The 25,438-nt window shown below is 37.8% G+C and overlaps 1 protein-coding gene across 1 annotated transcript in view; it reads left to right on the forward strand.

The window, feature by feature from the left end:
* Positions 1-19,337: 19,337 nt before the first annotated feature.
* KBTBD12 (kelch repeat and BTB domain containing 12) overlaps positions 19,338-25,438 on the forward strand; it is an 83,323-nt gene continuing 77,222 nt past the window's right edge. The window contains exon 1 of the mRNA XM_051983282.1: positions 19,338-19,434. The gene's annotated coding sequence lies outside the window, so the exon portion shown is untranslated. The remainder of the gene's footprint in view (positions 19,435-25,438) is intronic.

Here is a 25,438-nt window from a genome sequence, read left to right on the forward strand (position 1 = left end):
CTACCATAGGAGTGGAATGTAACTTTGGAGGCCAGAATTGGACTGAGAACCAAATTCTCCTGGAGATACCTAGCATTTGGGGAATGAAATGGAATTCAGGAATGGTGACAAGGTTAGATCAGCCTCTTCAGGGAGCCTTGAAGTAGAAAAATAGGGGCAAGATTAATTTTAAAGTAGGTTATAAGCAGATTATTTTACTGAAGGTGGGAAAGTAGGAACAGAGTTAGAAAGCCAAGTGGCTTCAGGTGAAAAGAAAAGCTAGAGAAAAAGAGAACTGATTAAAGAAATATTTAAATTTTTTTTTTGCTGTTTGAGGCAGGCTGAGTGCAATGAAGGCTAGGCAGGGAGATACTATCAAAAGGCATTGATTAAATGTTCAGTTGCATTCAACTCTCTACTATACTCTGTATAGACAGAATCATCCTGATCCACTTTAAACCCCAGAGGACCTTACAATGTAAAATAATTTAAGTCTGGAATGCTTAATCTTTTTGTAAGAAGATCAAAGTGCATTTCCCTGAAGGTTTGAGATCACAGAAAAAGAGACTAGAATTGGAAGAAAGATGAAATAATGACAGTCAAATCCCTAAATGGAATCTAAGAAAGGTAATACTTGGTGATAATACCTGGTGACTGCAATTCTTTCTCTGATGTGTTCTGGAACACCTACAAGAAAACCAAGCAATGAAAAGTGGTGACTGACGATTAGTACATATTGTATTGACTTGCAGGCACTTCCCAAAGTACCTTCACTGAAAGTCAGAATGATGGAGGTACATTAGAAAGGTTTATATAGTAGATGGCCTAAGTCTTCTCCTGAGTCCTTGCCTCACCCATACTTTTCTTTGTTCTGGCATTAATGATATCTCCTTGGCCATGTGTGAGACTTCTTTAATAATGCTGAGTCCTTAAATTCTTTTTCTTGTCTAGGGTACAGCTAGTTGTTCTATTAACAATACTTTAATGATGATTGGTGAATGATTCATAGCCAATTTGAATTTTTCGGCTATATTAGGTATATACTCCGAAGTCAAAAACAGAAAGAAATGTCCTGCATATAGCAAAATATTCATAATCATACTTTCATAGTAGCAAAAAATAGAAACAAAATCAATATCTATAAACTGGAGAATGGCTAAACAATGGTACAACTGCACACCTCTCAGATTAGCTAAAATGACAGGAAAAGATAATGATAAATGTTGGAGGGGATGTGGGAAAACTGGGACACTGTTTGTGGAGTTGTGAAATGATCCAACTATTCTGGAGAGCAATTTAAAACTATGTCCAAAGAGCTTTAAAACTGTGATTACTCTTTGATCAGTAGTATCACTATCAGGACTGTATCCCAAAGAGATCATAAAATTGAAAGGGAAAGGACCTATATGTGCAAAGATGTTTATAGCAGCTTTTTTTGTAGAGGCAAGGAACTGGAAACTATGTGGAAGACCATCAGTTGAGGAATGGCTAAACAAGTTATGGAATATGTAATGGAATATTATTTTTAAACAATCACTTTTGATTTTAAAATATATTCAGATAGTTCTTAACATCCATCCCTGCAAAACCCTGTATTCAAATGTTTCTTCCTCCCTTCCACACCCCCTCCCCTAGACAGCAAGCAGTCCAGTATGTGTTGAACATGTACTTTCTATACATATTTCCACATATATCATGCTGCAAAGAAAAATTAGATTAGAAAGGAAAAATGAGAAAGAAAATAAAAAGCAAGTGAACAACCATAAAAAAGGTGCAAGAAACTATGTTATGTGGGTTGGTCCCAACAGTCCTCCCTTTGGACACAGGTGACTCTCTCCATCACAAGTTCACTAGAATTGGCTTGAATCACCTCATTTTTTAAAAGAGCTACGTGCATTAGAATTGATCATCACATAATCTTGTTGTTGCTGTGTACGATGTTCTCTTGGTTCTACTCACTTCACTTAGTCTCAGTCCATGTAAGTCTTTCCAGGACCTTCTGAAATTATCCTGCTGATCATTTCTTATAGAACAATAATATTCCATAACATTCATACGCCATAACTTATTCAACCATTCTCCAATGGCATTCACTCAGTTTCCAATTCTTTATCACTACAAAAAGGGCTGCCACAACTATTTTTGCACATGTGGGTCCCTTTCCCTCCTTTAAGATATCTTTGGGATTCAGGCCCAGTAGAAACACTGTTGGATCAAAGGGTATGCACAGGTTGATAACTTTTTGGGAATGGTGGAATATTATTGGTGTATAGGAAATGGTGAACAGGCTGATTTAAGAAAAGTCTGAAAAAAAACTTTAAACTGAAGCAGAGTGAAATAAGCAGAACCAGGGGAACATTGTACACAGTTAACAGCAAGATTATGAGATGATCAATTGTGATGGACTTGGCTCTTCTCAGCAATGCAATGATTTAAGACTTGGGACGGAAAATGCCATCTGCATCCAGAGGGAAAATTATGGATACTGCATATGGATTGAAGCATAGTATTTTCATTTTTGGTTGTATGGTTGTAATTTTTTTTACCTCTTGGTCTTTCTTGTACAACATGACAAATATGAAAATATGTTTGAAAGGATTGCACATATTTAACATATCAGATTGCTGTTGTCTTGGGGAGGGGACAGTAAGGAAGGGAGAAAGAAAATCTTGGAACACAAAATCTTACAAAAATGAATGTTGAAAACTATCTTTACATGTATTTGGAAAACTAAAATACTAGGGGCAGCTAGATGGTGTAGTGGATAGAGCCCCAGCCCTGAAGTCAGGAGGACCTGAGTTCAAATCTGACCTCAGTCACTTAACACTGCCTAGCTGGGTGACCCTGGACAAGTCACTTAACCCCAATTGCCTCACCAAAAATAATATAATATGAAATAAAATACTATTGAGAAAAAATAAATGATGCACAAAAAAACAAATTATTGTACATTAATATAATGGAAAATATTGTGCCATAGGAAATAGTAACTTTTAGGAATTCAGAGAACATGGGAAGACATATTTGATCAAATGCAAAGTGAAATAAGCAAAATCAGGAAAATATTTATTACAATTTAAACAAAAAAACATAATAAGCTGAATAGTGAAATAATTAAAGTGATCAATCTTAGTTACAAGGGAGTTAAAAAGGACTCAGTCTCCTGAAAGGCGTTCTATACATTGATGTGGCTTCTCTAAGGAACCAGGAGCAATTTCACTAGATAGAGGCAATATCAGAACAGTGAGTAAGCTCCGGGATCAAAAGCCCTGGGTTCAGAGGAGGAAATACTGGAACGAGAACAGTCTGAGTACATCAGCTTCCTGGACGCAATGGAAAAGTTCTTATATCATACAAGAGTCAGGGGTGAGGAACAACAAAATGTGACTGCTTGTTACTGGTACTGTGAGTTATAAGGACTGTGACAGTCCAGAAATAATGAGTGGTTCTCTAGTGATCTCTAAATTCTTTATGCATGTGAGAGACTCAAGTCACAGTGTAATATTCTTAAGTCTAGAAGACTATATAGAAATTCCTTGGGGGGAAAGCAGATTACTAGAGAAAGAAAGGGAATAATCTGGACCATATGTAAGCTCGGGTGCAAGTTCTTTATGTTTTCTTGTCAAGTTAGATAAAGGCAGTCCTATATTTGATGATTTGTTTGCCTTAGTGCTTATGTGGGAGCTGAAAGCCTTTTTCCTCTCGGGGAATTCTAGACAACAAGCCAAATTCTGATAAATCCCAGAGAAACACTGGATAGGGTTATGAGCCTAAGAGGGAAGTTCTCAATACCATATCCAGTCCATGTCAGCTCAAACCTTTAGTTAAGTATATGGCTTATATTTGTAAAAGTACTATTAGAGGGGGAACGTAGAGAACAGTTTAAGATGCTTTAGTTTCTTTTTCTGTTATTTTCAACAGGAAATTCTTTCAGGGTAGGAAATGAGGTGTTTGGGTTTTATTTATATGTGCAAAACAAAGCACTTTGCACATGAAGAAACCTGATAAATGTTTTTCATGCTTCTGGTTTAACTCCAACAGTACTAAACTCTGGAGAAAAGGACTTTATGACTTATGTTAAAGAAAAAAATCAATACTAATATTGTATTTAGGCTAAAGTCTGTCACAAACAATTTTATCAATTTAACATTAATCTATACCCAAGTAAGTTCTAGCTTGGAAAAAGAGATATCCAGAATGGCATAGCTCTCAATGCCCTTCCACATGGCTTCCTTGCCACAAGACAATTTAAAGTAGCATTTAGAGGAATCTTGAACAAGAAAAAGATCATAAAATATTAAAATACAGTAACAATGTTGTTGGAATCCTTACTAACTGCTAAGTAATTAGAGTTGATCTAATCTTACAAGAAGATGTTTTGGGCAGAACCTGAAACAAGGTACTAAGTAGAACTACCCATAATCCCTCTCTCTGGAAGGAGCATAAATAGGCCAATGGGCCAGTCGGAGAGTTCTTCAGAGAGTGAAGACGCCACAAGTCGAGATTTCACCGGAATGACATGAAGACTGGAGCTGGGGAGGCTGAAGAAAGCAGAGGCAGAGGCTGAAGGACCAGACCTTTGGATTTAAAGACATTTGGAGAGAGCTCTTGGAACCAAGCAGAGAGATAGGCCTCTAAGCTAACCGGGCTATATTGGAAAAAATAAAAGATCTGAACTTTTATCACCTGGCTGCTTTTTGAGAAGAAAAAGCTCACCACATTTTGGCGCCCTGAAGGTGGGGCTATCAGACCCCTCAGTGGATTTCAGTGGAAAAGCTCTGATCCTGATTCAAGTGGAAAAGCCTCTGATCCTGATCCAGTGGAAAAGACTCTTCAACCCAGAAATTAGAGTGAGTACAACAAAGAAATTTTGTTAAAAGAGTTAAAGTAGAATTTCAGCTAAGATGGGACAGATATTTAGAAAACAGCCTGTTTCTGTTCAAGGAAAATGTTTAGAGAGCATTGTCAAAATTATGGAAAGCCAAGGTTTAATTATAAGTTTACAGCAAATCACTGAACTTTTACAAACTGTAAAGGACATATGTCCTTGTTTCTCTCTTGATAAGGAATTAGATCTAAATGAATGGAAATTGGTTGGAGAGGATCTTTGTCAATTCTATGATAAAAATGGGCCTAACTCAATAATTAATACATATAATGTAATACAATTGGCTATAAGAAGTTATTTAAGTGATAGAATGATGAAAAGGAAAGTACAGGAGGAAGAAGTGCCAACTTTACTAGGTGAAAAGGAGGACGGATCAGATGAGAATGGAGTTAATTACAATTCTGAGTATGATACTTCACAGCAGGAGGAATTAGGTGATTCCACATCTCATGACCCTCCCCCCGCAATTAACCCTTCATGGGTGGAACAAGGGGGAGGGAGAGAGACAGAAACACAGTCAGCTTCTCCTGTAAAGCAGAATTTGACAAGATTAGAAAAAGCATTAATTAAAGCAAAAAATGAAGGAGAAGATATATCTGATTTTATAAATGCATATCCTGTGATTGAAAAGATTGACTCTTCAGGTCAAAAAGAGAGAAAATACACTCCTTTTAATTTGGAAAAAATTAAAGATTTGAAAAAGGGTTGCACTCTTTATGGGGCTACATCATCTTATGTGAAGATGTTACTGGATAATTTGTCTTATGAAATCCTAACCCCGAATGACTGGAAATCCATAGCGAAAACTTGTCTAGAACCGGGACAAAATTTATTGTGGCTTTCAGAGTTTCATGAATTATGTAGGATTCAAGCCCAACGCAATAGGCAAACAGGAGCTGTTGTACAAATCACTTTTGACCAACTAACTGGAGAAGGTCAGTATGCAGAGAATTCAGAACAGATTTATTATCCCATAACAGTGTATGAGCAAATTTCTAAGGCTGCAATAAAAGCTTGGAATTCTCTCCCTGGACAGAAAGATGGAAATAATGCTTTCACAAAAATAGAGCAAGGTCCCAATGAACCTTTTGCAGATTTTGTGGGACGTTTACAAACAGCTGTAATAAGAACCATTGGAGACAATGCAGCAACAGAAATAATGACTAGACATTTGGCTAAGGAAAATGCCAATGAGATTTGCAAGAGAATTATATGGGGGCTAGACAAAAATGCTCCTTTAGAAGAAATCATAAGATGCTGTGCCACAGTGGGCACAAATGCTTATTATGCCCAGACTATGATGAACATGGAAAGACAAGGTCCTTCTTGGCAGAGGAATTCTAGAGAAACTCGTCGATGTTTTCAGTGCAGAAAAATTGGACATTTGAGAGCTCATTGTAGATATGGAGATAGAGTGAGAAGACAGGGTGAGAGAAAACCCAAAACCCCATGTCCAAAATGTAACCGAGGCTTTCACTGGGCCTCTAAATGTATATTGACCCAGAGGAATGAGAGGCAGGGCCCAGCTCTAAAGTATCAATCAAAGGACAGGTGGGGCATGATAGCAGCTGAGGTCACACCCAGAGAGACTTTAGAAATTCAGGATTCTGATGTCATCAACCAACAGAAAAGCAATCAGGATTACAGTTGGGAAGAATACAGGCCTTTTAAGACAACAAGACAATATCCAATGCAAACGACTCCAATGTAATTACCAGATGATGAGGAGAAATCCCAAATTTGGTAAATAGAAGGGAATTAGATTAACTGCTTGGGGAAGAGGATCTGCTTATATTTCCACAGATGGAGAAAGAATCAGATGGCTGACTATGAAACTGTTAAAAAGACTTTTAAAAGCTTCAGGAATCATTGGATTTCCTAACACAAGATGAAACTGTTTTACTCTTGAAAAACCAGCAAGAATCATTGGGTTCCCTGAGATGAAAAATTGTTGATGAGACTTTTGCAGTACTTCAGGGCTTACAGGAACTATTGGATTCCTGGCACATGAACTAATGGACAATGGAATCCTATTGGACTGTTTCTAGGACTTATGGACATGTGTAAATTTTTAGGTTGATTCATGTTGTTACATTACTACTAGCCTGTGTTATATTGCTATGTACTTATGTAAATTATGTATAATGCCTCCCATATTGATGGATTTATGTATACCATGTATATCTGTTACAAAGTTCTGGCCCATATTGATGGATTTATGTGTACCCCCTCAGAAACCCCCTATGTTTTAAAACAAAAGAAAGGGGGAGATGTTGGAATCCTTACTAACTGCTAAGTAATTAGAGTTGATCTAATCTTACAAGAAGATGTTTTGGGCAGAACCTGAAACAAGGTACTAAGTAGAACTACCCATAATCCCTCTCTCTGGAAGGAGCATAAATAGGCCAATGGGCCAGTCGGAGAGTTCTTCAGAGAGTGAAGACGCCACAAGTCGAGATTTCACCGGAATGACATGAAGACTGGAGCTGGGGAGGCTGAAGAAAGCAGAGGCAGAGGCTGAAGGACCAGACCTTTGGATTTAAAGACATTTGGAGAGAGCTCTTGGAACCAAGCAGAGAGATAGGCCTCTAAGCTAACCGGGCTATATTGGAAAAAATAAAAGATCTGAACTTTTATCACCTGGCTGCTTTTTGAGAAGAAAAAGATCACAACACAATGTAACTCCTACAACATTTCTGACAACCCCTAATAGTCCACCAATGATGTCTATGTTCAAGGGCCAGGCAAAGCAAACCTAATCCTCCCTAAATATTATAGTCCTTTCTATCCTTGAAGGTGCCTATCATGCCTCTCCAGGTCTTTACCATCCTCAATTGCTCTCCAGTTCCTTCAGCTGATCCTCTTATGACATCATCTCCTGTCCTCTCAGCATCCAAGTCATCATTTTCTAAATACACTAAATTATCTTCTCTAAAAGAAAAGCTTCAGTGATAACAGCAGCCAGAAAGGCCTACTTGGTTAAGCAGAAATCAGAACTCTTTATTTCCTCACCTTACAACCCGATTTTAATGAAGGGGGAGGGAGGAGGAAGAAAAGAGGAAAGGGGAGAAAAGGAGAAGAGAGGAGAGGAAAGAAGAGGAGAAGAGAGGAGAGGAGAAGAGAGAAGAGGAGCGGAGAGAAGGGAAGGAAAGAGGAGGGAGGAGAGGAGAGAGGGAAGGGAGGAGAAGGGAGGGGAGGGGAAGGGAGGGAAGGAGAGGAGAAGAAAGGAAAGGAGAGAAGAGGGGAGGGAGAGGGAGTGAGAAAGGGAGAAGGAAAGAACTATTGCTATGCCCAATTTATATTCTATGTAAATCAATTTAAATTTGATTAAATTTAGGGAGGAATAAAAGTATAAAAGAACTGAAGCAAAGAGAGACTTTGACCACCTGCCAGGTACTTTTCATTCTAGGGACAGAGGATTTTAAGCAGTATAGGGGCCAGACATCTTATACCATATGGCTCAAAAGAAATTTGAATGTAATGTGAAGTTGGGAACATGTTTTTATACTGAGGACATTGTTGCAGTCTGACAACATAATAGAGCTTTTGGTAAAAGAAGAATGGAAAGCTCTTTGGGACCTCATTGGAAAGGAAGGATTCATTTATAGCAAGACTAGTAAAAATTGTTGCCTAACAGGGGAGTCAGGTTCAGATGAATCAGATTTGAGGAAATGAAAGGAACAATTAAACAATTGATCTGAAGACCTTTACCCCCCCCCCCAAAAAAAAATACAGGGCACCTATTATGAGTGGTAACAGATGGGGACAGAAGTAAAGAGGATGTTTTGAAGAGAGAAACTAAAAAAGATGGATTCCAGGAGGCAGTAGATCATATAGCATATCTATCTGAAACAGTACAGATGAACAATGAGTTGAAACCAGAGGAGAAAAGGGTGGATTGCTTTCCAAAAATCTCAAAGCTCTTTTACTGACCTCAAGCTACCCATGAAGATAAAGCACCATCTTTTCAATATTAACATTTCACTGATGTTGCTGCATAGCAATGAGACATGAAATACCACTGCCTAAAAAAAATTCAGATGTGTACCAGAGAAGACAAGGGAGAGACAAGTAATGGACATGATCAAGCTCTAATACATATTCAATAAGAACTCTGAAGAAGGACAGAAGGATAAAATTTCATTAGAGATTTTATGACAGGAAGAAAAGGTAGACTGATCACATGGCAAGAGAGAAGAATGACAGATGGACAGCTCCAAGGTTCTACTGGTATGTCAGAAGAAACCAAGCATAATGGATGGACACCCACTTCTGGAAAATTTTCTCTCTGGGAGAGAGTAGATGAGTATTGCACAGAATGGACAGGCCTGAGTAGAGTTGGGATTTGCAGAAGAAATTGCCAAATCAATGAGATTACATATCTATTAGAGATTGGTAAAACAGCAAAGGAAAATAGAAAATTAGATAAACAACAGGTACAGCAAGAAGACAGAAAGAAAAAACAGTGAATGTATAGTTAGAAAGGACCTCAAAGATCATCTTGTCCTATCATTTTGTGTTGTAGATGAAAAATAGAGGTCAGAAGAGGCTGATTTGTCTAAGTTTTGACAGAATGTGGAAGAAATGGGATTAGCATCTGGTATCTCCATCTCTCATTCCAAGACTCTTTCCATTCCACAGTTCTTGCCAAGTATAATAGAAAACCAGTCAATCGGAGACCCATATAGATCTCCATTACAAATCTGTGATCTCGCAACAGGACCATGCTGTTGACAGGATTACCAGGCTTGCCCATCTATTTAAAAAATCATATGAGTGCCAGTGAAGGATTCAGACTTTCCATCTGTTATCCCTCACTCTATGCGATAGACGCTTTTTAAAAATTATATATCCTGAAATAAGTTGTAGAATAGGAATACAATGGAACTATGCTGTAAGAAATGAGGAAATAAATTATTTCAAAGACATAGATATAAACTGATGCAGAGTGAAGTAAGCAGAATTAGAAGAACAATTTACACTATAACATCATTATAAAAATTGAACAATTTCAGAAGTTTATATAAATCAGTGAAGTATAAAACGACCAAAATCAGAACAATTTAGATAATAATAATAACTTTGAAACATGAGAGAATTATGATCAATACAATGACCATATATGATTTCAGAGGATCAAGGATGAAATGTAGTAACTACTTCCTGATAGAGCGGTATAGAATATGTGTCTGTATATGTATACATACACATACATATATAAAAACTATCTCTTGATAGAAAAGTGCATGATGAGGCATATAGATGTCTCATTCTGCATGCTAATCCTTATGTATCTATATAATGTCTAATTATATATCTATATTTGTCTCATATAGTCTATACATGTCTCATCTATAATATATAATATTCTGTTCCGTATACATACACACACACATACATATGATATAAAATTTAAAAATTTTGGAAAATATTACCTGTATATTTTTTTGCTACTACTTGCATACATCATTGTAAGTTATATATTATAGCCCACTTATGCCAACCATATTGTCATTTTTTGGAGATTGTGAAGTTTCATAATTCACAACTCTATAACATCAGAAGAAAAATATCATTTTTAATTTTTTTAAAAGATTATCTTCTGTTTCAGGAGCATTTGAAATTGCTGAGTCATTTCCCAAACCCAGCCCTGGCTGAAATAGAATAGGAAATGGAGAGCTGAATGATAGGCATAAATAGGCAACCGCATATTAACAACAATAAGGTACTCAGCTCCTAACTCATTGACTACAATGTCTGTCCAAAGTAGTGATGAACTAACTCTGTAGGAAACCCATAATAGCAATAGTACCAGATTGTGAAGACCAAGTTAGCACCTTGGATACCTTAGAATCAGCCAGAGTCAGGATAATCAAATGTCCTTGGTCTTTATTCTTGGTCTTTAGGGGTAGAAGTGAATTGGATCAACAGAGGATCTCCAGGACCTCTTTTTCCTCTTTTACTGCCAAAGTGACTCTGGCTTGTCTTACTCCACCTCCTAATCCTTCCCACAATTCTCTGTATACACCAAAAGATTGAACCAGCACAGAATAGTGAGAAGGGCCATTTTCCAAGCATATGCCAATAGAGTATTGTCCAATCAGCAATTAGTCTTAAGTGCTTGGTTGTCCAACCTCAGGGCATCAACTCAGAGTTTCAGCTCTTTACATCTCCTGCTTTCTTTTGTTTTAAAACATAGGTGGTCACACCATCCCTAATTTCTCTCTCTCTTTTTATTAAATTAGAACTACTTTTTATTATAGCTTTTTATTTACAAGATAAATACATGGGTAATTTTTCAGTATTGACAATTGCAAAACCTTTTGTTCCAACTTTTCCTCTCCTTCCCCCCACCTCTTCCCCCACATGACAGGTTGACTAACGTATGTTAAATATGTTAAAGGATAAGTTAAATACAATATATGTATACATGTCCAAACAGTTATTTTGCTGTACAAAAAGAATCAGACTTTGAAATAGTGTACAATTAGCCTGTGAAAGAAATCTAAAATGCAGGCAGAGGGATTGGGAATTCTATCTAGTGGTTCATAGTCATCTCCCAGAGTTCTTTCACTGCATCTCTGACTTCTCAGGGAGGTGAGAACCCCAAAAAGGAGGTGATCATGCCCTCCCTGACTTCTCAGGAAAGAAGGTGAAAACACGGAAAAGGAGATGATTACTCCCCCCTCCTGACTTTTCAAGAAGGGAGGTGAAAGCACTAAAAAGGAGATAATCACATCCTCCCTGACATCTCAGGAAGGGAGATGAAAAGCACAAAAGGGAAGTGGGATTGCTAACGGGTTTCTGGGCTGAAGGGTCTTATTAGAAACAGGTATGCACAAACCCATCAGCATGGGAGGTATTACACAAGCACATAGCAATAACACAGAGGCTATAAGTCATGACTCTCCCCATATCCAGTGCAGGCTCAATGTGGTGTAACAAACATGAATTGTACATGCAAGTAGTGGTATAGGAAATAATATACATCAATATGGTGTTGTAAAAGATTTCCAAAAGTCCTAGAAGGAGGGTATGTAAACAACAGTCACACATACGCCTTCTTCAGCAGCCAAGGGATAGTCCAAAACCAATCTATGGTCCATTGCTTCATGTGTCAGGGAATCCAATGATCCCTGCAAGTTTTTGAAATCCTGCAACAATCTTATCATGTCTCAGAAAATCCAATGATTCCTGAGGGTTTTCAAGTCCTACAACAGTCTTATCATGTCTCAGAGAATCCAATGTTCCTGAGGGTTTTCAAGTCCTACAACAGTCTTATCATGTCTCAGAGAATCCAATGATTCCTAAGGGTTTTGAAGTCCTACAACAATCTTTTCATGTCTCAGGGATTCCAATGATTCCTAAGGGTTTTGAAGTCCAACAATTTTTGATGTCCATGAGTCAAATGCCATAACTGCCAAGCTCTTTCAGTGGTGGGCACAGTGACAGAACCACCCAATGTTTCTTGGGTCTTCTTCTTTGTTTCAAGGGACTGCTCCGTCTCTCTCCAATGGACAAGGCAAATACAGATCATTGGCATCCATCTGATTCCTTCTCCATCTGTGGAGATACAAGCAAACCCTCTCCCCCAAGCAGTTAACTTATCTGGTCCCTTCCATTCACCACTTTCTGGGTCTCTCTACATCATCTGGTGATTATCTAAAGTTAATGGAGCTGCTCTCACTGATCACTGCCCTTCCAGTGGGTTATAAAACCTGTCTGCCGGAGCCAGTGTATCTTTGTCAAAAATCAAGAAGTTAATAGTATAAAGAGCTAGATTTAGAAGTTCTCTAGAGTTACCTGTGGCTCCCCATTTCTTTTGTTTTTGGAAGAGTGTCTTAATGTCTCTGTTTCTCCTCTCTTCTATTGGCTGTCCTTGAGGATTAAAGGGTATGCCAGTAGTGTGTAAAATCTTATATTATGCACAAAAGTGTGCAAAATGTTTAAAAGTATATGCAGGTTCATTATCTGTTTTTATTTCTTGTGGCACACCCACAATTGAAAATGCTTGTATAAGGAATTCAGTGACCATTCGGGCTGTCTCTTTTGCTTCTGGTGTTGCAAAAGTGAATCCTGAAAAGGTGTCTACCACAACATGGATAAAAGACAGACAATCAAAAGATTTCTAATGGGTCACACCCATTTGCCAAATTTCATTGGGTCTCAAACCACAAGGGTTCTTTCCTGGAGGCAGCGTAAGAGTGTGCAAAGGAAAGCAAGCTGTACAGGCTTCTACTATGCTCCTTGCTTCCTCTTTTGTTATTCCAAATTGTAAACGTAAAGCTCGAGCAGCCTGATGATATTTAAAATGAGATTCTTGGGCTTCTTGGAATAAAGGAGTATTGGCCAACATAGTTAGAAGGCTATCTGCCTTTGAATTACCATCAAAAATAGGACCTGGAAGTCCAGTATGAGAGTGGACATGCAAGATATAAATTTTAGTTGGATACTTTCTCACTTGCTCTTGAAGTTCCTTAAAGAGCTGATATATATTAGAGGCTATAAATTTTATTTGGGCTGTGGCAATTCTTTGTACCACACCTACTGAATAGGCTGAATCAGATATTATATTTATATCGCCTGGATAATAAGTAAGAGCTAGAACGATTGCATACAATTCATTCTGCTGAGTGGACTGAAAAGGAGTTCTGACTACTCTCTTTATAGTTAAGTCACGAGAGTACACAGCACAAATACTATGTTTTGATGCATCTGTAAAGCTAGTTGGTCCTTTAAGAGGAACTTTAGAAACTTTTTCTTCAAGAACCCATCATCTGGTTACCTTTAATGGAGACCCGTGTGTAAAATTTGGAGCTGTGGCCAATAAAATTTGCCATTCTATGATGGTTTCATAGCATACATTAATTTGTGTATTAGTATAAAAGATGTATAGCTTGTCCGGTCTTAGGCCAGATAATTGTACTATTTGCTTAATGGCCTTTAATAAAATTCTAGCCACAAGCACTGGGTAAGGAATAAAACTTTGTTCTGGTTGTGCTGGGAGGTTCACCCATTCTATCACAGTTTCCTTGATGAAGGACTGTTGTGGGTACCTCTTGTATAGCAAAAACTGATATTTCCAGGGGTTTTTGAGTGACTCTTTCAACCACATTGGATAAAGCCAGTTCAACTTCTCTCAAAGCCTCTTAAGCTTCTTTTGTAAGCTGACGTGGGGAGTTTAAAGCACTGTCTCCCCTTAAAATGACATATAATGGTTGCATTTGATGGGTAGTCAAGCCTAACACTGGACACATCCATATATCAGTTTCTGAAAGTCATTTAAGGTATTTAGCTTCTCTGTTCTTAAGGAAAGTTTTTGTACTGTAAGCACCTTAGAATATACTTCATATCCTAAATATTGAAAAGGAGCATGTCTTTGAATTTTTTCTGGAGCTATGTGCAATTTGTAGTTTCTTTTGTTTCTATGGTCTTTTGTAGACATGCTTCTAACATTTGTTCCTCAGGTGCACATCTTAATATATCATCCATGTAATGTAATAACATTACTTTTGGAAATGTTTTTCTTACTGGAGTAAGAGCAGCAGCAACATACATTTGGCACATAATAGGGTTATTTTTCATTCCCTATGGCAAAACTGTCCATTCATATCTTTTATAAGGTTCATCTAAGTTAACGCTTGGCACTGAAAAGGCAAATCTTTTCATATCCTCCTCATCTAGAAGAATAGAATAGAAACAATCCTTAATGTCTATAATCCAAAGAGGCCATTCTCTAGGCAACTGAGTAGGAGATGGAAGTCCAAACTGAAGAGTTCCTATAGTTTCCATCTGTTCATTTACCTTTCTTAAATCAATCAACATCCTCCATGTTCCAGATTTTTATTTTCTTACAACAAATACTGGGGAATTCTAAGGACTTAGAGAAGGTTGTAAGTGTCCTTGGTCAAGTTGCTCCTGTACTATATCTAATAAGGCCTGAATTTTATCACTATCTAAGGGCCACTGTTCTATCCACACTGGTGTATCAGTTTTCCACTGGATAGGAACAGGTGAAAGTGTTGACAGGCCTTCAACAGCAGCCCTGTCTAAAAAAACCAAAGTACTCATTTGTAATCCTAATTATTGTAAAATGTCTCTTCCCCACAGATTGATGGGGATTTTTTCAACTATAAAAGGAGTAAAAACTCCTGTTTCACCTTCAAAAGTCCATCTCAAAGGGATAGCACTAACTTCAGCTACTATTGATCCTCCTACAGAAGACATGTTGGTGTCTGCCTTAATCTTTGGCCAGTGACTGGGCCAGCTGGCACCTCTAATGACTATATGATCTGTACCAGTATCTACAAATCCTTCTAATGGTATGCCATTTATATAGATTAGTGAGCATAGGTCGATCAGCTGTCACAGCTGCTGTCCAGTATATTCCTGGATTTTGTTGCTTGTAGTCATAATCTGGGTGACTATCACCAGATTGCTTATTAGGAGTCTGTATCAGTAAACCTGATGCTACTATTTCTCCTGATTGATAAATCACACATTATCTACCTGTATTCGTGACTGGAATATTATCGACACATTCCCAGTTTCCCACATCAATATATGGATGGACACTGTTTTGTAAGTACTCTCAGGAAGTGAATTGGTCAAGCCTACTGTGCCTGGTGGCAAGGGATCCATAGGCTGGAGAGAAACAGATTTCACCTCTCCAAGGAGTATCTCAATTGTCCCAGCTGCATACAACTCTATTCTCCCCAATAGTAATCCCTTTCTCCCATCAAGTTGCTTTTTGGCTAATTGACTATGTAATCCCTTTCTCCTATCAGATGGCTTCCTGGCTGATTGGTCATGTCTGGGTACTGAACTTCTAGGCACTCTCTGGGTGTAGCATTGGTTGTCATCGTGCCCTCAATATTTTTTGCATTGGGCCCTGGGGCTGGGTCCCTCATCCCATTTCCCTGAATCAGTCTACATTCTGATGCCCAATGGAAGCCTCTGTTGCATTTTGGCCATGGGGTATTGGGTCTTGTTCCCCCACCCTGTTTTCTCACTCTGTCTCTGTGCCTACATTGAGCTTTCAGATGCCCTATTTTACCACATTGAAAGCACTGACAAGTTTCTCTGGAAGCCCCTGTCTTCCATGTTTGGATCTTGTGATTCCACACTTCCTCATCTAGCTGTTCTTAAAACTTTTCTTTTTTCTTTAACTTGCAGGATATATATATATATATATAAAAAATGTTTCCTTGGAAATTGAACCAGGATTTCTATCATTGTAGTATTCACATAGTTGATCTCCTACTAGTTTCCAATTATCTGGACCTATTTCTTCTTCCTTTAAGAACCAAAGGGATGTGCATTCTAATGTACTCAAGAGTCTAGTGATCTGCACCAAGTTACAATTAAGCCTTGTCCCTTGATCAACTTAACTATGCTTTCTATAGTGCCCCCTCGGGGTGGGGGTAGGGGTGGGGATGGGGGAGACTCTTTTCCTAATATCTGCTCCATTTCAGATAGAAAATAAGAGTTACTAGTTTAGCCCATAACAAAGTAAGTTCCCTGTTTGTCTATTAAAATACTCACCCTATTTCCTGGTCACCAGGTACTTCTTCAGTGAAATAAGGGTCCTTGACCCCACTTTGGGCGCCAAATGTGAAGACCGAGTTAGCACCCTGGATATCTTAGAATCAGCTGGAGTCAGAATAACCAAAAGTCATTGGTCTTTATTTTTGGTTTTTAGGGGTAGAAGTGAATTGGATGGACACAGGATCTCCATGACCTCTTTTTCCTCTTCTACCACCAAAGTGACTCTGGCTTGTCTTACTCCACCCCCTAATCCTTCCCACAATTCTCTGTATACACCAAAAGATTGAACCAGCACAGAATAGTGGGAAGGGCCATTTCCCAAGCATATGCCAATAGAGTATTGTCCAATCGATAATTAGTCTTAAGTGGTTGGTTGTCCAACCTCAGGGCATCAACTCAGAGTTTCAGCCCTTTACACCAGATAAATAGTTTATTAGATTCTGAGGAAAAGGGAAGTGATGGAAAAGAAGGAAAGAAAAAAGGGAATAAATAGCTGAATGCTAGAATCAGAATAAGAAGACATGGACTTGATTTTGACCCTGCTTTGGCTACTTATTAGCAATATCATTGGGAAAGTTATTTCAGCTTTCTGGGACTCAGTTTCCTATTCTGTATAATAAATGGGTTAAGTTAAATGGTCTCTGGGATTTACTCCAACCTGGATATTCTGCATTTATGAGGAATGAATATATAACTGAATATGTAGGGAATAGGAGAGATTGTTACAGTTGGAGAAGAGTTGTAAATAAAAATGAAATGTATATATCTCATTGTAAAAAAAAAAAAGTTAAACATGAACAAATAAAAGCTCATTTTTGAAGTTAAAAATAGCACTTTACTGGTGTAAAATTTGCAGGATTTTAGTTTTGTTTTTGATAACACATAGGAGAATGCTGTGCATATGATTGGCATTTAATATAGCTCAATAAAGAGGTTCTCTGTAACCTAAAAGGTGCGTGGTTGGTAGAAAACCCCTTTTAGTCCCCATTCTCTAGCTATTCCAATATTTGAGATCATTCTAACCTGCCCTTGCTGTTCTTTCTTGTATAATTCAAGGTTCAGTATTTTTAATGAATACCAACTTAATCTGGCACTCAGTAACAATTTTTACACTTTTAAGAAAAGCATGGGGACAGCAAGATGGCATGATAGAGCACAGGCTCTAAAGTCAGGAGGACCTGCATTCAAAACCAGTTTCAGATATTAGTTGTCTCACCCTGGGCAAATCACTTAACCCTGCCTGTGAGAAAAAATAAGACAGAGAAAGACAGACAGACAAGAGACAGAGACAGAAAAGCCTGAAGATTTCCTGCTGAGAGCTGTCTCTAACCTGGACTCTGTACTTAAATGACTCCTGGAGGGAACCAAATATCAGAGCACCCAAAGGCAAAACTGTGAGAGTCACATTTAAACAGCAAAAAGATCTGGCTGTTTGGTCCAGTCCCTGAACAAGGAGAGGGAACATTTATCATGGAATTTGAAGACAAAAAAAAAAAAAAAAGTGTCTGAATTTGTGCATAGCAATCTAATTAAAATGTGAGAAGCCTTTAAATATTGACAGCTTCTTCAAGAGAGATTAAATAAGAATATGATAACTAGATTTTCCCTCTCCCATTTTTTCCTTTCTTTTTTTTTTTCCTTTTTGCATTTGGTTGAGTCTTTTAATTTCATATGCATGGAGAAGTTTCCCTAAGGAAATTCCCTCTAACCCTGTACATTGGCAGCTCTTCTATAACTTAACAGTTTCAGAGAAAAGACTCAGGAGGGAATCAGTTACAGCTGTAATATGGTTAGAAATAGACAATCTAATGCTAGATAGAATAAGGTAAAGATAAGCTTTACTGTTAAACTGTTAAAACGGTTTGTTTGTTTGTTTGTTTTTTCCTATGTCTGAAAAATAAAGGCAAATACCTTCTACAGGGTCTGTACCTCAGCCCTCCAGGATCCCAGCTCTTTCAAGTTGGGGCTGTCTCATGCAAATGGGGAAAATCTATGTGTTGCTTTCTCCTAGATAGAACTTGAACTTTTTGAGGGCAATAGCTATTTCATGAATTCATATATAGAGCGTATATATTTGTCCCTATTGCTTTGCCTCCAGGTCCTCCTTCCCAACATTTGGATAAAGGTCAGTTTCCAGCTCCATTAAATACTTGGAAAGTGTATGAATGAGGGGAGACTGTATCCTTAGTCCTACTGGATGCTTAATAAAAGGACGAATAGGAAGAAACTGTATCCTTAGCCTAATTAGGTGCTTAAATAAATACTGAATGAGGGAAGACTGTATCCTTAGTCCTACTGAGTTTTTAATAAACAAATGAATAAGAAAAATTTGTATCCTTAGACGAAATTGGTGCTTATATAAATGCATGAATGAAGGGAGATTATAGACTCCCCCTATTGGGTGCTTAATAAATGGGCGAATGAGAAGAAACTGTATCTCTATCCCTACTAGATACTTAATAAATGCGTGAATGAGGTGAGACGGATTCCCGGCCCTACTAAGTGTTTAATAAATGAACGAAGAGAATTGTTTCTCCAGTCCCATTAAGTGTTCAATAAATGGAGGAATTAAAAAAAACAAAAAACTGCATCCTCAGCCCTATTAGGTGCTTAAGGAGACAGGGAATATACTTGCCTCTGCTTACACAATCAGGCCGAAGCGGAGGGGGATTTGAACTTGGCTTTTGCCAGTTCCAGAGGCCTCCACCTTCTTAAAGCAGTCAGTCTCTCTCCCAGTCCTTTATTCAGGAGCTAAGCTCCTCACAAACCACAGCCCCCGGGGCGCCGTTGCTGACATAACCATCTCGTCCTCCCCTCCCCCACACCCGTTCCTCCCCCCAATTCTCCGGCAGCCAGTTCTTCCTTCTCTTCCCCTCCCCCCTTCTATTTATATCACTGGAGGCCTATATTGGACTGTGTGAGTGTTTGGGGCTGAGTGTGTCAGGCGGGGCTCCTGCAGTTGCCCCTGCGCCCCCAGCCCGGTGAGCGCCCACCCGGGGCCGCGCCCAACTCCCGGGAAGGTAGAGAAGGGAGGGAGGGGGGAAGGGGCAAGGTCCTGGAGAGTGGTGGGGGTGGGGAGCGGGGTGCATCGGGAATGGGGCGGGAGGCGGGGAGGGGGAATGCGGAGCCATTGGTCCTTAGAGCCCTACTCAGCATCTGGTCCAACCTGCTCCCTCTGCCCAGAAGTGCATTGAGCCCCTGAGAGGGGAAGGGGTTGGCCCGATGTCATATAGCCAAGTTCATGGTCGATGGGGGACTCCAGCCCACTTCTACCTCCAGAGCCCTTTTTTTTTTTTTTTTGCCTCACCAAGTTGCCAACAGTTTGTTAGGCTCCAGTAACTAAAATAAGTCAGTTACTCATTTAGGAAAGGTATTTACTCATGTCTTGGAATAATAGTAATAATAATAACAACAACTCATATTTATATAGGGCACTGGGGTTTGCAAAACACTTCAGTGAATGAAATCTGTTATTACTTACAATGTGCTAAGGAGCTCACACTAATTGGAAGAAGTGTCTCAAATACCTTAGTGTTAGAATAATTTTAAAAGCTTAAAATTTTTCAAAAGACACTTGAATATTTTATATTAAAGAAAACTTGGTTGTAGGCAAATGGAAGGGCCTGGAAGTCCTAAGGGGGCAGGTAGGGAGTGTGATGACAATGATGGGATGTACATAAAATACAGGAAGTGTGTGTGTGTGTGTGTGTGTGTGTGTGTTCCCAGGATAATGGTGAGAAGAAAAATTACTTTAGGTATGGTGGGTGGTGCTTCCTGTGCAGAGGCAGGAAACGGATGTCTGACATTGGGAATAGTGAGGCTACTTTGTCTGGAGCATATAACATATGAGTGAATAATATGTAATCACAATGAAAAGAGAAGCTAGAACAAGACTATGAAGATTTCAAAATGCTAAACCAAAGAATTTCCATTTTATCCTAAAGGCAATGGAAAAATCATTGAAGCTTCTTCAACAGGGAGAGAACATGGTCAGACTTGTGCTTAAAAACAAAAATTTGAATTTATTTTTATTTTAAAAATTTTTAACCCTTTTGTCTAAAGTTTTGAGTTCCAAATTCTATTTCTTCTTCCTTTCCCCATTCCCTAAGATGGTAAGCAATCAGATATTAAGGTTATGCACGTTCAATTATGTAAAAACATTTCCAATAGTAACCAATTTGTACAAAACTCAAATAAAAGAAAAAGAAAAAAAGAAAGAAAATGAAAAATAGCATGTTCACGCTGTATTCAATCAATATTATTTCTTTCTCTGGAGGCAGCTAGTATGCTTCATCATTAGTCCTTTGGGATTGTCTTAGATCATTTATTGATGAGAATAGCTAAGTTATTCACAGTTAAGAACATCAATTTGACACTGTTAGGTCAATGTATTGAAGAAGAAAAAAACTGGATTTAAGGAGGTTGGTTAAGAGGATGTTGTAACAACCCAGGCAAGATGTGAGGAGGACCTGAACTAGGCTATTTATGTTGTAAGGAGAAGAATGGTATAAGGCAAGAAAAGGTATAATCTACAAGAACTGGAAACTCATCAGAATTAGAGAACAAACGAGAGGATGATTCAAGGGCCTGAATATGAGTGACTGGAAGAATAATATTACTCTCAAAAAATTTAGAGATGTTAGCAGGAAAGAGTAGTTTAAGAAAGATAATTGGCTCTATTTTAGAAATGTTGAGTTTGAGATGCCTGTGGAACAAGTAGGTGAAGATGTCTAGCAAGCAATCTGAGATTAAATATTACCACTTAGAAGAGAGATGAGGGTGTATCATCTGCACAAAGATGATCATTGAATCCGTAGGATCACCAAGAAAGAAGGTGAAGAGAGAGAAAAGAAGATAGCCTGCTATCTGAAGGATACCCACAGATACCCGCACATAGGAGATGTAATAATCCTTCAAAGGACAGTAAGAAGCATCAGTTTAAAAGATAGGAAGAGAAGTGTGATACAAGAATATTATAAATACCTTGGGAGGAGAAGAGAAAGTACTGCCATGTACTCCAGATGTGTCATGAGAGATGAGGATTAAAAAGAAATCGCTGGATTTTGTGGTAAATTGATCTTTGGTGACCTCAGAGAGAGCAGTTTTCATGAAATGGTAGTGACAAGCATGATTGTAAGGAGTTAAGACAGAAAGTGAAGGCAAAAAATGTTAACTTTTTCTAGGAGTCAGTCTGAAAGAGAGGAATTCCTGAGTTCTAGTCCCAAATCACTAGCCATCTATCAGATATTTTAAATTGAATATCCCATAGTCATTCCAAACCCAATAAGCCCACAGCAAACTTTCAAACTCAATCTTTTGGACTACCCTTCAACCAGGAGGGGAAAAACTGCTGTAGCAGTCACCCAGCTTTGAAAACTTGTCATTTCCAACTTCCTATTCCTACTCAACCTGCACATTCAATCAGTTGTCAATTCTTGTCATTTCTAACTCTCAAACATCTCTCAAATACATCCTCTTTTATCTATTCATTCTCTTTCAGGATATAATTATCTCTGGTATGGACTCTTGCAATTGACCCATAGTTCATCTCCTTGCCCTAAGTCTTTTTCCTAACACCAAACCACTAAAGTGACTTTTCTAAAAAAACACAGGATTTATTTTGTCACTCTGTCTGCCCAATTCAATAAACTCTGGTGGCTTCCTATTACCTCTGATATCAAATATAAATTTCCTCTGATTAGCATTTACAACATGATTCTATCCTACCTTTCTAATCTTCTTACATACTAGTGTCTCCTCTGTCCACTATATGGTCCTACTGTACTGGCTACTCTCATCTCCATGCCTTTTCAGTAGCTGAAATTTTCTTCCTCATCAATTTGCCTTACTAAGGCTAAAAATCCATAGCCTCCAATGCAAACTCTACTTTTTCCAGAGTTAGTACACATTATTCTTCTTCACACATTCTCCTATATGTGTTTCATATGTGCTTGATGTATACATGTCTCCATCTTAGAATGTAAGTTCCTTGAAGATAGGAATTGATTTACTGAAAGAGAGGTGAACTTTGTGGGGAAAGACAAGGTATTCTGTTTGGGGCAGTGAAAGCACTAGGAACTAGGAAAACTAGAAAAAGCTTGATGTGGAAGATATCACTAGTTCTAAATTGTGAAAGAGACTAAGAAGAGACCCTGATGTTGGAAAAGATTGAAGGCAGAAGAAAAAGGGAACAGCAGATGATGAAATAACTAGATAGTGTCATGGATACAATGAACATGAACTTGGATGATTTGGAGAGATTATGAGGGATAAAAGGGCATGAAGTACTATGTTTTTGAATTCATGAACAACAAGAAAAGGCCAAGAGGCAAAAATGAGAGGAGAGAAAATTAAAGATATAAGATAGAAACTAAGTACAGAGACAGAAAAAGGACCATGCTGTGAGAATTTCCAGCAAAATACAGCTGATTTGATTGGCTCATAGAGAGCCCAGTTTCTTAAATTGTAGTTCATGACCCACTATGTAATCTTGCAACTTAATGTGGGAGGTGTAAAATTATGATCAGTAAATGTTTAACTTGCATACTTATTTTATACATTAATGTACCCAGGGTCACATAATTTTTTTTCTTGGACAAAAAGAGGTCATGAGCAGAAAAAGTTTAAGAAGCCCTGATACTGAGTATGAAGAGGAGTAATATGTAATAAATATGAAAATGTAGGTAATACAAGGAGAATAAAAATTGCAAGAAGTAGAAATGAAGAAGAGCATTTTAGATAGAAATGAATGAAATGAAAATTTCAATTCAATGAAAAGGGGTAGAACCAAAAATGGAGCATAATGTGCAAAGAATAGTAATTGACTATTAGGACTGAACCACAAAGTACATGAAGAGGATTAAGACATAAGAAGACTGGAATGATAGAACAGACTCATATTTTAAAGAGCTTTAAATGCCAACCAGAAGTATATGCAATCCTAGACATAACAGGAAACCATTAGAGTTTATTGAATAAGAGTGTGATACAGTGAAATTTGTGTTTATGAAAATCATTTTGGCAGCTGTGCAGAAAATAGATTGGAATAGGGAGAGGCTTGGGACGAGAAGATAAATAGGAGGTGATTGGAGATTATGGAAGGCTTGCACTAGGATGGTGGCCATGTAATGTGAAAAAAGGAAACATATGGGATAAATGTTATGGGGGTAGATAGGATAAGATTTGGCAACTGATTGGACATGTGGGATAAGAAAAATGGAGGAACTAGGGATGATGTTGAACCTGGGTGACCAGAAGGATGATATTATCATTGCCATTAACAGAATAGTATGAGGGGGAAGATGATAAGTTCTGTTTTGGATCTGTTGCATTTGACATGAGAATGGGATATCTAACTAGCAAGCAGTTGAAGATGGGGGGACTGGCGCTCAGAAGGACTGGACTGGTATCACCTGGTAAATATGATAACAAAGGAAACTAATGAAATTACCAAAAGAATGAGTATAAGGAGAGAAGAGAAGATCTAGTACAGAACTTTGGGTATACTACTCATGGTGGGTCTGAATCAGTGGATAGAAAATCTATATATGGAGTTTCCAACACTGATAAAAGGTTATTCCCCTCCCTTCCTAAATATATACACATATATTATATACACATATAAATATATACACATAAATATATTTATGTGTATATAAATATATATTATATATTTATACATATATAAAATACATATTATACATTATACTTATTATAAATACATATAAATAAATACACACACACATACACACACATGGCACTGTGCTAGGTAGCAAGGGATATCAAAGAAAAATAGGTTCTCCTTTTCAGGAAGTTACAATCTAAAGAGGGAAAAAAACAAATAACAGATATAAAGGGGAGTGAAAGAAGGCCAAGGAAAGAGTGGTCTGGCAGTCAGAAAATCTGAGTTCCAGAGTGGGTGCTGCCACTGAGTAAGTGTGTAACCCAGTGCACTCTCCTAGCTTCATTTCATTATGTATAAGATAGAGATAATAATATCAATATTCAACAGGTTGCTGTAAGGATCAGATGAGTTATAATACGCCAAGAGTACTGGGGAAAGTACTCTCATAAAATGCATCCATAAAAATGCAAAATATTGTGGTGATAATATTAGTGTAAAGGTAGGTAAGGGCTTGAAGAATGGAGGTTCATTATCATTATTATTATTAAACCCTCTTAAGTCTGATTGCTAATCACATCATTCAACTGAAACTTGCATTTCCATTTACTAATGATTTCTCAATTAACTAAATCTAATGTCCATTTTCTCAATCTTTATCCTTCATCTCTTTGCACCATTCAACATTTCCCCTAGAGACACTCCTCTCTGAGATTTCATGACAGTGGACTCAGTTCTCCTTCCTGTTTAACTGCTTCTTCTCAGATTCCTTTGCTCTTTCTCAGTATCACATCCACTAACCATGGCTGTCTCTCAAAGTTCTGTCCTATATATTCCTCTCCTTCTATTCTGCACTCTTATTTGTTGATCGAATTAGCTCTGATAGACGCAATTATTATCTTTTTGCAGATTCTCAGATCTTTATATTGAGCCCCAGTTTCTCTTCTGAGTTATTTTTATTAGTATTTTATTCCTCCCCATTACTTGTCAAGAAAAAATTTAGCATTTATTTTTACAAAGTTTTGAGTTCCAAATTTTTCTCCCTCCCTTCTTCTAAAGATGATAGTTTGATATAATTTGTACATGTGCTATCATGTAAAACATATTTCCATATTAATAACAGTTGTGAAAGAAGAAACAGATCAAAAGGGGAAAAAACCATGAAAAAGAATAAAGTAAATGAAAAACATGTGCTTTAATTTGTATTCAGAGTCCATTTGTTCTTTTTCTGGTTATGGATAGTATTTTCTTTTGTGAGCCCTTTGTACTTTTCTTGGTCATTATATTGCTAAAAAGAGCTCAGTCTTTCATATTTGATCATCACACATTGTTGCTAATACTATTTTTCCTGGTTCCGCTCATTTCAATTTGCATCAGTTCATACAAGTTGTTCCAGATTTTGC

This window comes from Antechinus flavipes, chromosome 1 (assembly GCF_016432865.1).
Source record: "Antechinus flavipes isolate AdamAnt ecotype Samford, QLD, Australia chromosome 1, AdamAnt_v2, whole genome shotgun sequence".
Lineage (NCBI taxonomy): Eukaryota > Metazoa > Chordata > Mammalia > Dasyuromorphia > Dasyuridae > Antechinus > Antechinus flavipes.